General features: G+C 42.1%; 1 pseudogene; it reads right to left on the minus strand.

Moving 5' to 3' along the window:
- Window positions 1–224: 224 nt before the first annotated feature.
- Window positions 225–11,747, minus strand: LOC122756634 (annotated as a pseudogene).
- Between the last annotated feature and the right edge of the window lie 946 nt (window positions 11,748–12,693).

The following is a 12,693-nucleotide window of genomic DNA, read 5'->3' on the forward strand; positions in this document are numbered from 1 at the left end:
GGGGCGGTTCATGCCTCCTCGATCACCACACCATGTTGGTTTTTGGGAGACTGCAGTGAAGAAAGCAAAGCATCACTTTTACCGTGCTGTGGGCTCTTACTTTTTGACCTTCGATGAGCAACTGAGAACTCTTCTTTGCCATATATCTGCGGTAGTTAATCCTTGACCTTTAGTATGAATTTCAGAAAACCCTGCCGATCTTGATGTTTTTACTCCAACGCATTTTAATGGTGGCCCGAGTATTTAATCTTAATGCAGCAGCGGTCTAATTGGCGCACTCCCACGGTAGTTGTGGATGACATGGTCCTCGTTAAGGATAAAATCTTGCGGCTCATGAAGAGGCCTTTAGCGAGAGTCGTTGAGCTGCTGCCTGGAAGAGAAGGTATCGGCCGAGTTACTGTACTGAAGACAGCAACAGGATTGACGATGTTCTTGAAAGCCACGCTTCCAACGGGGGAAGTCTGTAAGGTCTCGCAGTCGCCAGCACTTCCAAAATCTATGTCTTCGTTTATTGGCAACATGGGAATTAGTCTTTACGGCACTTTCGTTTTCTAAGCAGAGTAGCTACGTCAGCATCTAAGCTCTCCCCTCTTGTGCGCTCTTTCTCTTGTACTCTTGCATCTGAACGTTTCGCTTTGTGTTTTGTTGTTCGCTCTGCAAATAAGTCAACCGCCACAGCATCCACCCTCAGCGGTCCCCTCCGAAACCTCCTCGACAGCCAGAGATATCGAGTTTAAGAAAAATTTGAATAATTTGTGCTCTTTCGCATGTAATAGGCAGGGCGCTTTAAAAAGAACAGTGCGACTGCTTAGCATGAGGACGAAACCAATTGATTACAAGTATAATACAGCCGCATTATAGTGCCTTAAAGCACTTTAGCGCACAGGGCGGTTGCCTAGCGTAGGAATGGTTAGGAGTTAGCTGTTCACTGTAAAACAAAACAAGGGGTAACACCAGGGTGCAATGACTGTGGACAGAAGAATACACAAAATCAAATACAGAGTAACATAATCCCCGGAAAGACGCATGGAAACTATACATTTTGCTCTATATCTGTCCAGTCCGCTGCCGGCGATATTGCCGATATGGGCTGAGATTCAAACGAGCACCTCAGCCCTGGGGTACGCCAAAAATTACCCTTACCCCATCATCATGAGAAAGGTGGGGGATAAATTTTTGCGTAATTAAATAATAAGGACATCGAAAAGTCTTTATAACTTCACGTGTTGGGTATTGCCCAAAAAACAAAGCCGAATGGGAAAAAAATAGTATTGAATGGCAATTGACTTTAAGCGTTTAAGCCGTAATCATACAAATCTCCTTTATACCAGATATTAACTCCATACTGTCCAGCCTTGGGAAAGTCAAATATTTTACCACTTGTCATCAAACTTCATGAGATAGTCAGTGTTGGGTCAAAACCTAATTAGAATAAATTTTTTTATATTTGAATTCCCCGCCTTTTGAATGTTGTTAACATAACATCTGTTGTATGATGCTGCCAACTCATACTAGGGAGTGAGTGGCAGATTAAAGAAGAAGACTGAAGTTATAAAAGGCCACGAGAAGTGGAAGTGTGGAAAATCCATCTGACTTATCATTTACACTCAAGAAAAAGCTCTTGTGTTTCGCGACCGTGTCAAGACATGTGCTGGTTTTTTAGTTAACTTTGGTGATGGTTGTGGTCATGTACGCCCCCATTTTCACTTTTCTCTAAGTCTCGCAAGCGCATTTTCGACCTTTTTTTCCGTTCGCTGCCGGTCTACCCAGCGTCCGCAAAGAATTGTCGCTCGAGCATTTACGCGCAACTCATAGCTGCATCCCTGGACGTCGTTGGAGTGAAAATACCATCCTCCAAGTGTCATCGCCATAGTTGGAGTCGACATCTCGGTGCTCCATCTATACATCTATAGTCCTTAGGAGCACCCCCATACATAACCTGCCGCAACACATCGGTTGCACTCTAGGCTTGGCGAACTAAAATTTTCCACTACATCTCGTCGTCTCGCTCGCTCTTACATACCATGTCCAGCAAGGCCCTGTCAGATCGAAAAAAAATCAAGTAAACAAAAGCTCAGCGAACGAGTGCTCGGAAAACCTTTACCGTATGAGAAATTAGTGGAACCTGGTTTGAATTTATCTCCGTTGGAATGATCTTGCCGTTTGTCGATTTAGGAATCGTATTTTAAGCTTGCTTTATGCACTCTGGAGCATAGAGCAGATGGAGCCAGCTGAGCCGCAGAGCAATACTCGCTTCAAAATAGAGGAACTATTTATCCACGCGTTCAGATACAACGTTGACCAGACGCATCCAGCACCGGTATTCATTAATCCCACGGTTAGTTTTGGACACACAACTGCAGTTAAGCTCCCGCGCTTATCATTGCTGGCATTTGACGGCAATTACTGCGAGTACCAAAGTTTCATCTTGTCGTTTAACGAAATCGTTGGCCACCAGCCATCCATGTCAAAGATCGAGAAGTTCAACCAGTTGTTAACCTGCCTTCGGGGACCCGCTCTTAAAACGGTTCCAGCTTTCCAGATGACCGCAGACAACTACACAAGACTCTGGACCGCTTAAAGCAGCGCTATGACAACCAAACTATTCTTGGATAACATATCGTCACTTCTCGCATTGGCAACTGTCGCCAAGTCAAACCAATGCATTTTTAGATCCAAGTCATAGAATTGTTAAACGCAAACAATAAGTGCAGTAATGGAATCAGTGAAAAAGAAGAATACGACATTTACTTTATGTATAAAAGGAGTAAGTTTCATGGATCACAGTTCCTTCGCTACAATATTATAACATAAATATGGAGCTAATGTAATTTTTTATAAGCTGTTTTTTTTTTTCAAAATTAACGAATGATTTATGAGTGTAGCGATTTCAAATGAATATGGTTATTCTCCTGATTTGAGGTCCACTCTTCCGATGAAGACCGTGACATCAACTTTGGTTTTGTTTAGTTTTCTGACATCTAAACACAGATGACTTTTTTTCAAGCTTCCGGACTGTGTACTCTTACTATTCTCCGATTACTCCGAATTTGAACATTTCGGTAATTTTTGTAAGCATCAGCTTCTGAATTGCCGGAGAATCTTTCTTCACGTTCCTTCACGGGAGCCTCCTTTCATGCCTGTCTGCCCGATTCCATGACTATCGAACGCAAAGAATTCGTTGAAAACTTATTCGAGACGATTTTGCTGATCTTGGGAGAGCACATCCGTGCTTCACGAGTTCTGGTGCTAAGCCAAATCTTCGGCAGAAATGGCTTCCTTAATACAGCACAAAGATCGTCTCTGCTGCTACCAACCTCAAGTGATTGCCTTTCCCCCACGGATCCGTAGAGCCCAATTTAAACATTCAGCAGTCAGGACATCTGCTAATCCGCGCATGTAACTAAATTTCTTACGTACCTGGGACTCGCATTCATAATAAGTATGTCCCGAAATTTCTCCATATATGGCTTCCGCAAGTGCCAGCGTGTTTGCCACAATCTTTTGGCACAGTTTTTTTTTTATATAATATTACTTATCTTCTTTTTTTTGCGTAGAAAGCTTGATAATGGTATTTTCCTTTAAGTTCCGCAATTACAATGATAACAGGTGGAATATTTAAGTCTCTTTGGATGGTTTCATTTCGAACGTACCACAGTGCCCCATTGATGGTTCTAAGGATATTTGATTGTTTTCCCTGTATGATGTCAATATTGCTGTTGCTCCATAGCTCTGAGCCATAACTATAGAGATGTTTAAATACGGAATTGTAGAGTATTAGGTGTTGTAGTGATCTAGGTGTGATCTGAGGTGTAAGGTAAAAGGAGAAGGTAAAAGTAGGCACTTAATTAGGTCGTTCTTAAGGTCGGGAAAAATGTTAATTAGGCTGTCATGTAGAACATTTCTCCAACTGCATTTTTGGAGTTCAGACTCGGGGTCCCGACCCGAAGCGGTAGCCACTGGGCATTAATTGAGTTTAAACCAGCGTGCAAGAAAGTGCGTCCGAGCTATCAAAAAATAAAGTATAGTGATCTCTCAAAATTACAAAAAAAAGAGAAATTGACAATTCAACCAAAACTCACAAATTTCGATCGAGAAGAAAACCCAGTGAATCGGAAAATTTATATTTCGTTAACTTTAGTGCCAGCCCCTAGAGGGTAAGTTTTGTGCGCGTGTTGTGGCTTAGAATTTTTTTTGTTAAGGGCATAAAATTACAGGTGGCACCTAGAAGAATATTATATTTACAAAAAAATAAGCATTGTGGCCAGTGAGACCAGTGAGGGATGCATAAATTGCCGACCAGGAGGTCTATTTCTGGATTTCATCAAAAACATTATTTAATTGAATTCACTATCTTTACATTATCTACATCTATACATATTCTACCTTACACCGCTTTACACCTGACCGACTGCTTGTTAGGCAGATCGGCAACCAGTTAAGCGCAAAAACATTATTTAATTGAATTCACTATCTTTACATTATCTACATCTATACATATTCTACCTTACACCGCTTTACACCTGACCGACTGCTTGTTAGGCAGATCGGCAACCAGTTAAGCGCAAAAACATTATTTAATTGAATTCACTATCTTTACATTATCTACATCTATACATATTCTACCTTACACCGCTTTACACCTGACCGACTGCTTGTTAGGCAGATCGGCAACCAGACAAGCAGATCAGCAAAATTTATTCCGATCGGAAAAATAAATTCCGCCTTATGTTAGGAAACTAATTTAAGTTATTTTGTAAGAGAAATAGTATTCATTTAGGGCAATTCCTTTCTTTTCTTTCCTTCTCCCTTTATCCCATTTTTTTTCCTCTTCCCACATAAGCAACCACTTGAAGCGCTTCATCGTGGGAAATTCAATGTGAGTAATATAAATTGTTTTTCATAAATGAGAAAGCAGCCGCCGCAAAAGAAAATCAAATAATTAGCTACTGCGGCTCTACTTGTTTCCAAGTCCATTGTTTACCAATAATAAATTTAAAAAAAAAAAGAAATTTAAAATGGAAATGAAAATTGCTCATGTTTAAAATTTACCCTTGCCCCAATATTCGCTTTTCTAAAATCTTTCCTATATACCCTACTTTCCCTATTCTTAATGCCCTGCCGAGCGTAAATATTCCTTTCTTTTTAGCAAACAAAAAACTTTACATTTTTACATACATATCTGTTGCAATAATATCTATATGAACGCCACAGTCCAAAATTTCTTTTAATCATTTAGGATATGTTGTCTAAACCTGTTCCAATTAAAACATTGTCAGTTTTAAGTTTATTCTACGTTAAAAATTAAATTTTATAATGTTTAAATCCAAGTAAATCTCTCTAGCGGTGCCATGCGGCGTCGGAAGGTGTATATCGTGTAAAATGTAGCATACTTGTAGGGATCACCGGCTATGTCAAATGGTTAGTGGTGGCCAAGGTAGGGTGGGCGTCGACAGCTTAACAGCTGCTGTCGTACGAGTGTGCTATGTCCTTGTTTGTCCTTAGTCCTGTCGTCCGATAGTCCTTTAGTGTTTCTTGTGGAGATCAATTCCAAAGCACGCGAAATAAATAAGAGTGTGATACGAGACGAGCAAGTAGTCACGATGTCAAATATTCTTCCCCCTTTACTCTACCGAGAATTAGTAGCCGGAACCAGCTCGTGCTTGATCGCCCAACTGCAATTTACCATCTGCTCGGGAAAGTTATACTCGTAGTTCGCTACAGTATACTTATTATTTATCATAATCTGACTTTGGCGCCCAAACGTGTGAGGCCCGATTCTGTCATGGTGACAGATCGATCCGGCGAGGCCAGATCAAAAATAAAAATTTTTTCAAACCGTCAATAACATCTGATGATCGCTCCCAAGATCTCCCCAAGTTCATCAACAAAATTATGTGGTCAAGGCAAAAAAAAAAAAAAAAAAATCGCGATCTAGAAATCCGAAAATTGCTTAAATCAGGCAGCAGGAAAATTATTAGTCATTTGGCTCTTACGCCGCTACTGAATCAGAACACATATTGTTTTATTATTATTATTATATTAATTTGTCCTATTGTCTGCTGGAAGAGTTTCAGCTATTTAGCTTTAACGCCGCGTCATAATTAGTGCATTTAATGTTTTAATAATTTATTTTGTTATTTTAATTCCTTTTTAATTTTGTTTTGTTCGTTAATCTTTTGTATAAAATTAAAAAAATTAAATGTATAAATTGTACAAGCCAAATGTTGTCATTTATTAATAAAATTCAAAAGGTTAATGTACATAGGATGTAAAATGTAGGACTAGTGAAAAGTTCACTAGGATTTCAAAGAATCAAGGAACCACTTGTTGCCTTTTGCCTTGTGTTGAGCCAAGATATTTGTTTTCTATGTCTAAATACAACATCCTTCACCTTCCATTCTAGTAATTTTCTGTTTTAAATCAGTAGTGTCAATAGCGTACATTTAAACCACGTCAGGACCTTAGTAACAAGGAATTTTACACAACGATACCTGAAAACAATGGCATGGCAACCCGATTTTTATTTGTTTATTTATTTTCTTTTACCTTATTTTTGTGTTCTCAATTATTTATTTAATAGGATAATTTTTTATTAATAGTCCACATTATTTATTTAATTATTTTATTATATGTTCTTGAGTGTATAGTATAGGTCAGAGTAAAGCATAGGTTCATTAGAGATGCCACTAGCACACAGCACCGAAGACTTATCTAAAATTGTCAAAAATATATGCCACATCTGCTCTAGAACTATTTCTTATCCTAGCCAAATTTTAACCACCAGTTGCGGACACGAATTTCACCGAACTTGCTTTACTGCGAAATCGGGAAAAAATAAAATCTGTCCTGTCTGCTCTAGTTCCCTTTCATTACCATCCACCGAAAACTTGTCCGGGGACCTAGAAAACCAACCCTCAGGGTCAAAACTTAAAACTCCAAGAGCACAACCGAACGTTCTGACTAGGCCCAAAACCATTCAAGAAAGGCTACAACAAAAAACGACAATGTCTAACCCAAAAAACCAAGAACAGCCTTCACCTCCGACTGAACCCACAACCGATTTTCAGACAGCAATGGCTGAAAGCATAAAATCGGCTATCTCGGGAGCCATTACGGCAGCCTTTGCCCAACAAACAAAATGTTTTGCAGACGCTTTGGGCCAACACACAAATAGTCTGAACCAAGCGATCACTGCGGGCTTTAAAGCTTAGGCATCTGGATACAAAACGAGCGAAAGCGGCAAGAAACTTTTCGGTCGTTCAGTCAGATGTAGGCTCTAAATGGATGGCCTTGGTGGAGAAACAAACAAAAACTAACACATACCCCTTTGTAATAAGACAAGCTCTTCCCGTATAGCTCTTTATATCGAACGGACCGGCGTAATCCATGCCAGTATACGTGAATGGTCGGGAGAACGATGCTCTTTCTTTGGGCAGGACACCCATCAGTTGGCTTTGCAACCGCTTTTGTGGATCACACATACCTTGCACGAATTTACTACTGCTTTCATCAGGTTCTTAATTCTCGGAATCTAGTATTTCGACCGGATGAGGCGCACCATTAACTGGTTACCACCATGGAGAGTTATACGATAAGTAAAATTCGCAAGGAGGCGAGAAAGCAGGCAGTTATACGGAATAATCACTGGATGCCGTTCATTGTATTGAAGGAATTCGGAAGCCGCCAAACGGCCGCACGCACTGATCAGTCCTTGCGAATCTAGAAACGGGTTCATGCTTAGGATGGCACTTGAACTTGGCACTGGACGCTTTTCACTTAGGCAGTGATATTCCACAGGGAATTCTCTGCGCTGAGTGTTCAAAATTAGGAACCCCTCGGCGGCGGCGATTTCAGAGGCCAGCAGATGCACATCAGATGGAGATGTCTGCTTCCGGCACCGCTGAATGAAGCGATGAACATAAGCAAGGACCCGTAGAGCTTTCTCAAGCTTGGAGAAACGTGCCAACAACTCTTCAGAAGGAGCTTTTGCGAGATGGACTCCAGGTCGGTCACCGGAGCGTTGTCGACCTGAGCTGGAAATTGGTTGCGTGGATTTTGCAACCAAGTCGGTCCGTGCCACCATAACTGGCTATCGCCTAGATCTTGGAGGGAAACTCCTCTACTTGACAGGTCTGCTGGATTATGCTCAGATTGAACATGAGACCAATTCTCTGTTTTTGTGGCCTGGGCGATCTTCGTCACCCTATTGGCTACAAATGTGGTCCACTGGCACGCTGGCTTGCTTAACCATGCAAGCACTATCGTGGAGTCCGTCCAACAGTAAAGTTCGTAGTTAATCGTAGGCATCTGCGGAATGATGGCTGCAGCCATTTCGGAAAGCAATAACGCTCCGCACATCTCCAGTCTTGGGAGCGAAACCGTTTTGACTGGTGCTACCCGGGTTTTCGCGGTTAGGAGTTGCACCATAATGGTGCTGCCCACTTCTACGCGGACATATATTGCCGCCCCATAAGCCTTTTGCGATGCATCGCAGAAGCCATGATGCTCGACCTTGAAATCTGGATGAAACGATAGCCAGCGTGGAATGCGTATCTGCTCTAAAACCGAATAACTTCGGAGAAAATTAAGTCATCGCTGAAAAAGCTCATTTGGAATGTTTTCGTCCCACCCAAGCTCCTGCAGCCAAATCTCCTGCAAGAAAATTTTAGCTCGAACGATAAACGGCGCTAACCAGCCTGCAGGGTCGAACAATTTGGCTATTTGGGACAGGACTTGGCGTTTTGTAAAGGACGTTTCAATAGCCAACTCTGGCGGGACGAAGAAGAATTCGTCGGAGGTTGCCTTCCAGCGAATACCGAGGGTTTTCGCAGTGCTTTCTTCATCGATCTCGAGAAAATCAGTATTTAATAGATAATTGCTCTGAATGGCCGCTAAAACTTCCTTATGGTTGGAGGTCCATTTCCTCAATGGAAATCCGGCGGAATTCAGAGCGTCTCGGAGCTCTTGCACCATGAGCTGAGCTTCTTCCGTGGAGTCCGCTCCGGCTAGAACATCATCCACATACATGAAATTACGAATGATATAGCTAGCTTTTGGATGGCTGAGTTCTACGTCAGCTGCTAGCTGCTGCAGTACTCGGATGGCCAGGAAAGGCGCGCAATTGACTCCAAAGGTAACTGTTTTTAATTCGAAATCTCTGATTTTCCCTCTATTGTTACGGAAAAGTATTCGCTGGAATGGAGTGTGTTTCGGATCTGCCCAGATCTGCCGATACATTTTTTCGATATCGGCGCTAAACACGTATCGGAAATAGCGCCACTTCAGAATTTGAATGGTCAAGTCGGACTGTAAGACAGGGCCTGCATGAAGGATATCATTTAAACTGGAGGCATTGAATACTACACGGAGTTTAGTAGTTACGCTTTCCGGTTTTAAGACGGCGTGATGTGGCATATAATAGGCGTTGCAATCATGGGTAGGAAGAACTTGTCGCATGTGATTTAAGTCGAGATATTCCTGGATCACCGAAAGGTATCTCGCTTTTAATGCCTCATCTCTTTTTAGACGCTGCTCAGTTCTGAAAAACTGAGCCAACGCGAAAGACCTAGAATGCCCTAGCCCGGAACCGATATGTTCTGGGTCGCGAAAAGGCAGAGTAACGACATATTTGCCGCACTCGTTTATCGTGGTCGTTTGAAGGAAATTCTTCTCTCACATGGAATCGGATTCTTTTACCAACTTTGTTGGTATATTCTTCACCTCCCAAAATTTTGTGAGTAGTTTGTCCCGTGAATTATCGTACGCGTGGGAGATCTGTGTCGAAAAGGAGGAAATTCTGCTTTGGGCTGAGGCTGACACTGGCCCAGTTAGTACCCAGCCAAAAATGGTCTCTTTCCCCAAGAGAGAGCCAAAGATGTTGGTTTTTGCTCCACTCAGAGGCACCGAAGGCAGAATGTCGGCTCCGATAAGGACATCTATTTCTGCGCTCTCATATAATTTTGGATCCGCCATTGGAATATCGGGAAGATCCCGAAGGAAATTTTGCGGAATTGGGTACGAAGGCAGATTTTCGGCTAGTTGAGGGAGAACATAGGCCGTCGTCTCCAACTGCAACGCGGGCCGGAGATCGGATGGTGAAACTGCAAAGCTTCTTGGACTGAGCTACTGTTTGGTTTAAGCCTGAGACTTGGGCTTGAACCACCTGGAATGGCAATCTTAGTAGATTGAACAGTCGCTCGGTTATGAATGTTGCCTCTGATCCGGAGTCGACCAGGGCGCGTGCCTTAAAGTTAGTGCCAAGATGGGAAATATTGATTACGGCAGTGCCAAGAAGGATAGCTCTTGAGCGCGTGGCGAAATAATTTTGAACACCGGCTTGCTCATTTGGAACGAAATTGGCCTGATTAACGAAAATTGGCCTTGCAGGATTTGAAGGGCTTGAACTGCTGGAAAAGGGGTTGTTTCGGTGCAACAACGTGTGATGCCGGCCACGGCAAGTAAAACAATTGTGCGTGCTTTTGCACTCACGAAGCTGATGTCCCTTTGCAAAGCAGTTTAAGCATAACTGCTTCCGTTTAATGTAGGCTGCCCGGTCGTCATTTGGAGAAAACGCGGACATACACGGACAGGATGGTTTTCCTTGTTGCACAAGTCGCAACTTTTCGATTTTGGAGCCACTTTCGTCTCATAGGAATTTAGTTTTCTAGAGGGCCCACTTGAGTTCATCGCTTTGGAGTGCGACTGACTTGGTACGGACGGTCTCACATCATCGATGGCCTCTAGGGTTGGATGACGTTCTGTGAGGAAGGTGTTCAGCTCTGCCCATGACGGGATGTCGGCGTTCTTATGGAGCGACTGCTCCCATAAGGAGAGAGTTATCTTCGGGAGCTTGGATGAACACAGATATACCAGCAGGCAGTCCCAGTTCTCAGTGTTGATGCCTGACAGTTCTAAGGCAGTCAAGCATCCTTGAACAGTACTTTGCAGTACCTTCAAGGCCGCCCCAGATTCCTGTGGTATCGAATGCACATTAAACAGTATTTTCAATTGACTGTGTTCACCAACAATCGTTTATTTTCGAAACGCTCTATTAGGTTTTCCCACGCAGAGCGGAAACCCTCGTTGGTGAGAGGCGAAATCGAAACGATGGCATGCGAGTCGCCACTTGTTTTGGCATTTAAATGGAATAACTTTTCAACCGGAGTCAGCCGTGGATTATTGATATAAATGGCTGTGAAAAGATCCCGGAAAGTCGGCCAGCGAAGATAGTCGCATGCGAAAACTTCTGTATCGCATGGAGGCAACCGACAGCCAGAGGAAATGTAGGCCTGGAGCGCAGCGTTCGCGGCTGGGATGGACTGAGACGTGCCCTGCTCGATTTTATCAACGAGCTGGGCAACACACCTTTCATAGACTGAATAGCAATAACTGTATTTAGACCTGAGAATAGGCATGTTGCCTGCTGCCGCTTCGCCTGCTGACACAAGGCACTCTGAGCAGAGGTCGAATTCCTTTTCAACCTTGTCCCATAGGGTTCGGACTTGGTCGCGACGGACGCTAAGCATCGTGAGGGTTGGTGTTAATCTGAGCCTCAAATTCGCTTAAGCGGTCAGAAACCGAAATGAATTTGGCTAGCGCTAGATCGGAGTAGCACAGTCGTCGGAAATCTGCGAAGGCGTATTCACCGAAATGCTTGGGATTCTTGGACTCTTGGGCCCTTGTGGTGAATAAATAGACCTGGGTTTGTCAGCGGACAATTTCTTCTTATCGTCCCAGATGGGCATAATCGAAGAAATGCGAAATGGAATGGAAGCGGTTTTGGAGCCCGGTCACACTTTTGAAAATGTAGACAGATTCCTAAGACTGCACTTAATAAATTTAAGCTTGCCGCCGTGAACGGTATAAAGCAGCGGAAAAAGACCGTATAGGATGTAATGGGTGAGAAAGTGGTGTAAAATTTACGAAGTGGAAACGCCGTAGTTTCGACTAATTGGACAGGTGACTCTGAGTGAACAGCGAATTGTATAAATGACCTGTGATTTATGGTAATTAGGTCCACCTGATTTACGGTTGGAACACTTGGAATGTGGAACACTGTGAAAAAAATGTTTATTAGAACGTAGAAAATTTTATTTTTTTGTTTACAACTGGAAACGGATAAAATGGAATGGTAGAATTGGAGTCTTTTCTCCGCGTTGTAAGTACTTCTAAAACAAACACAAATTAATATCCAAGCAATACAGGAAAAAATATTTGTCGGGTGAACGACTTATATCTGGCGGTCGTATTATTTATTTATGGATGAAAAAATGATTGTCTTGTAGTTTTTTTTTTAATTTTTTTTGAAAATTTAAAAAAATAATTTAATAAATATTAAAAAATTTATTTGTTAAAAAAAAAAAAAAAAAAAAAACCCTTTTAATTTATTGCTCGGAAATTAATTTGGAAATTTACGGAAAAAATTGATGGAAAACAAAACGCCTTTTCCGCGTCGGCACTTGGAATAAATTTTATTTGTGGCTTGGATTTGCCGACGGGAAAAAATTTAAACTTTGGTATATGTTTAAAAGGAATGCAGATTATATGCGCAATGTCGGTAATATATGTATGTATGTGATATATGTAGATAATATATGCAATGTATATGCAGATAATATGCGCAATGTATGTCGGTAATATATGAGGATGTAATGTATATGTGATATACGTAGATAATATATGCAATGTATA

The sequence above is a fragment of the Drosophila santomea genome, unplaced genomic scaffold, assembly GCF_016746245.2.
Source record: "Drosophila santomea strain STO CAGO 1482 unplaced genomic scaffold, Prin_Dsan_1.1 Segkk83_quiver_pilon_scaf, whole genome shotgun sequence".
NCBI classification, from domain to species: Eukaryota; Metazoa; Arthropoda; class Insecta; order Diptera; family Drosophilidae; genus Drosophila; species Drosophila santomea.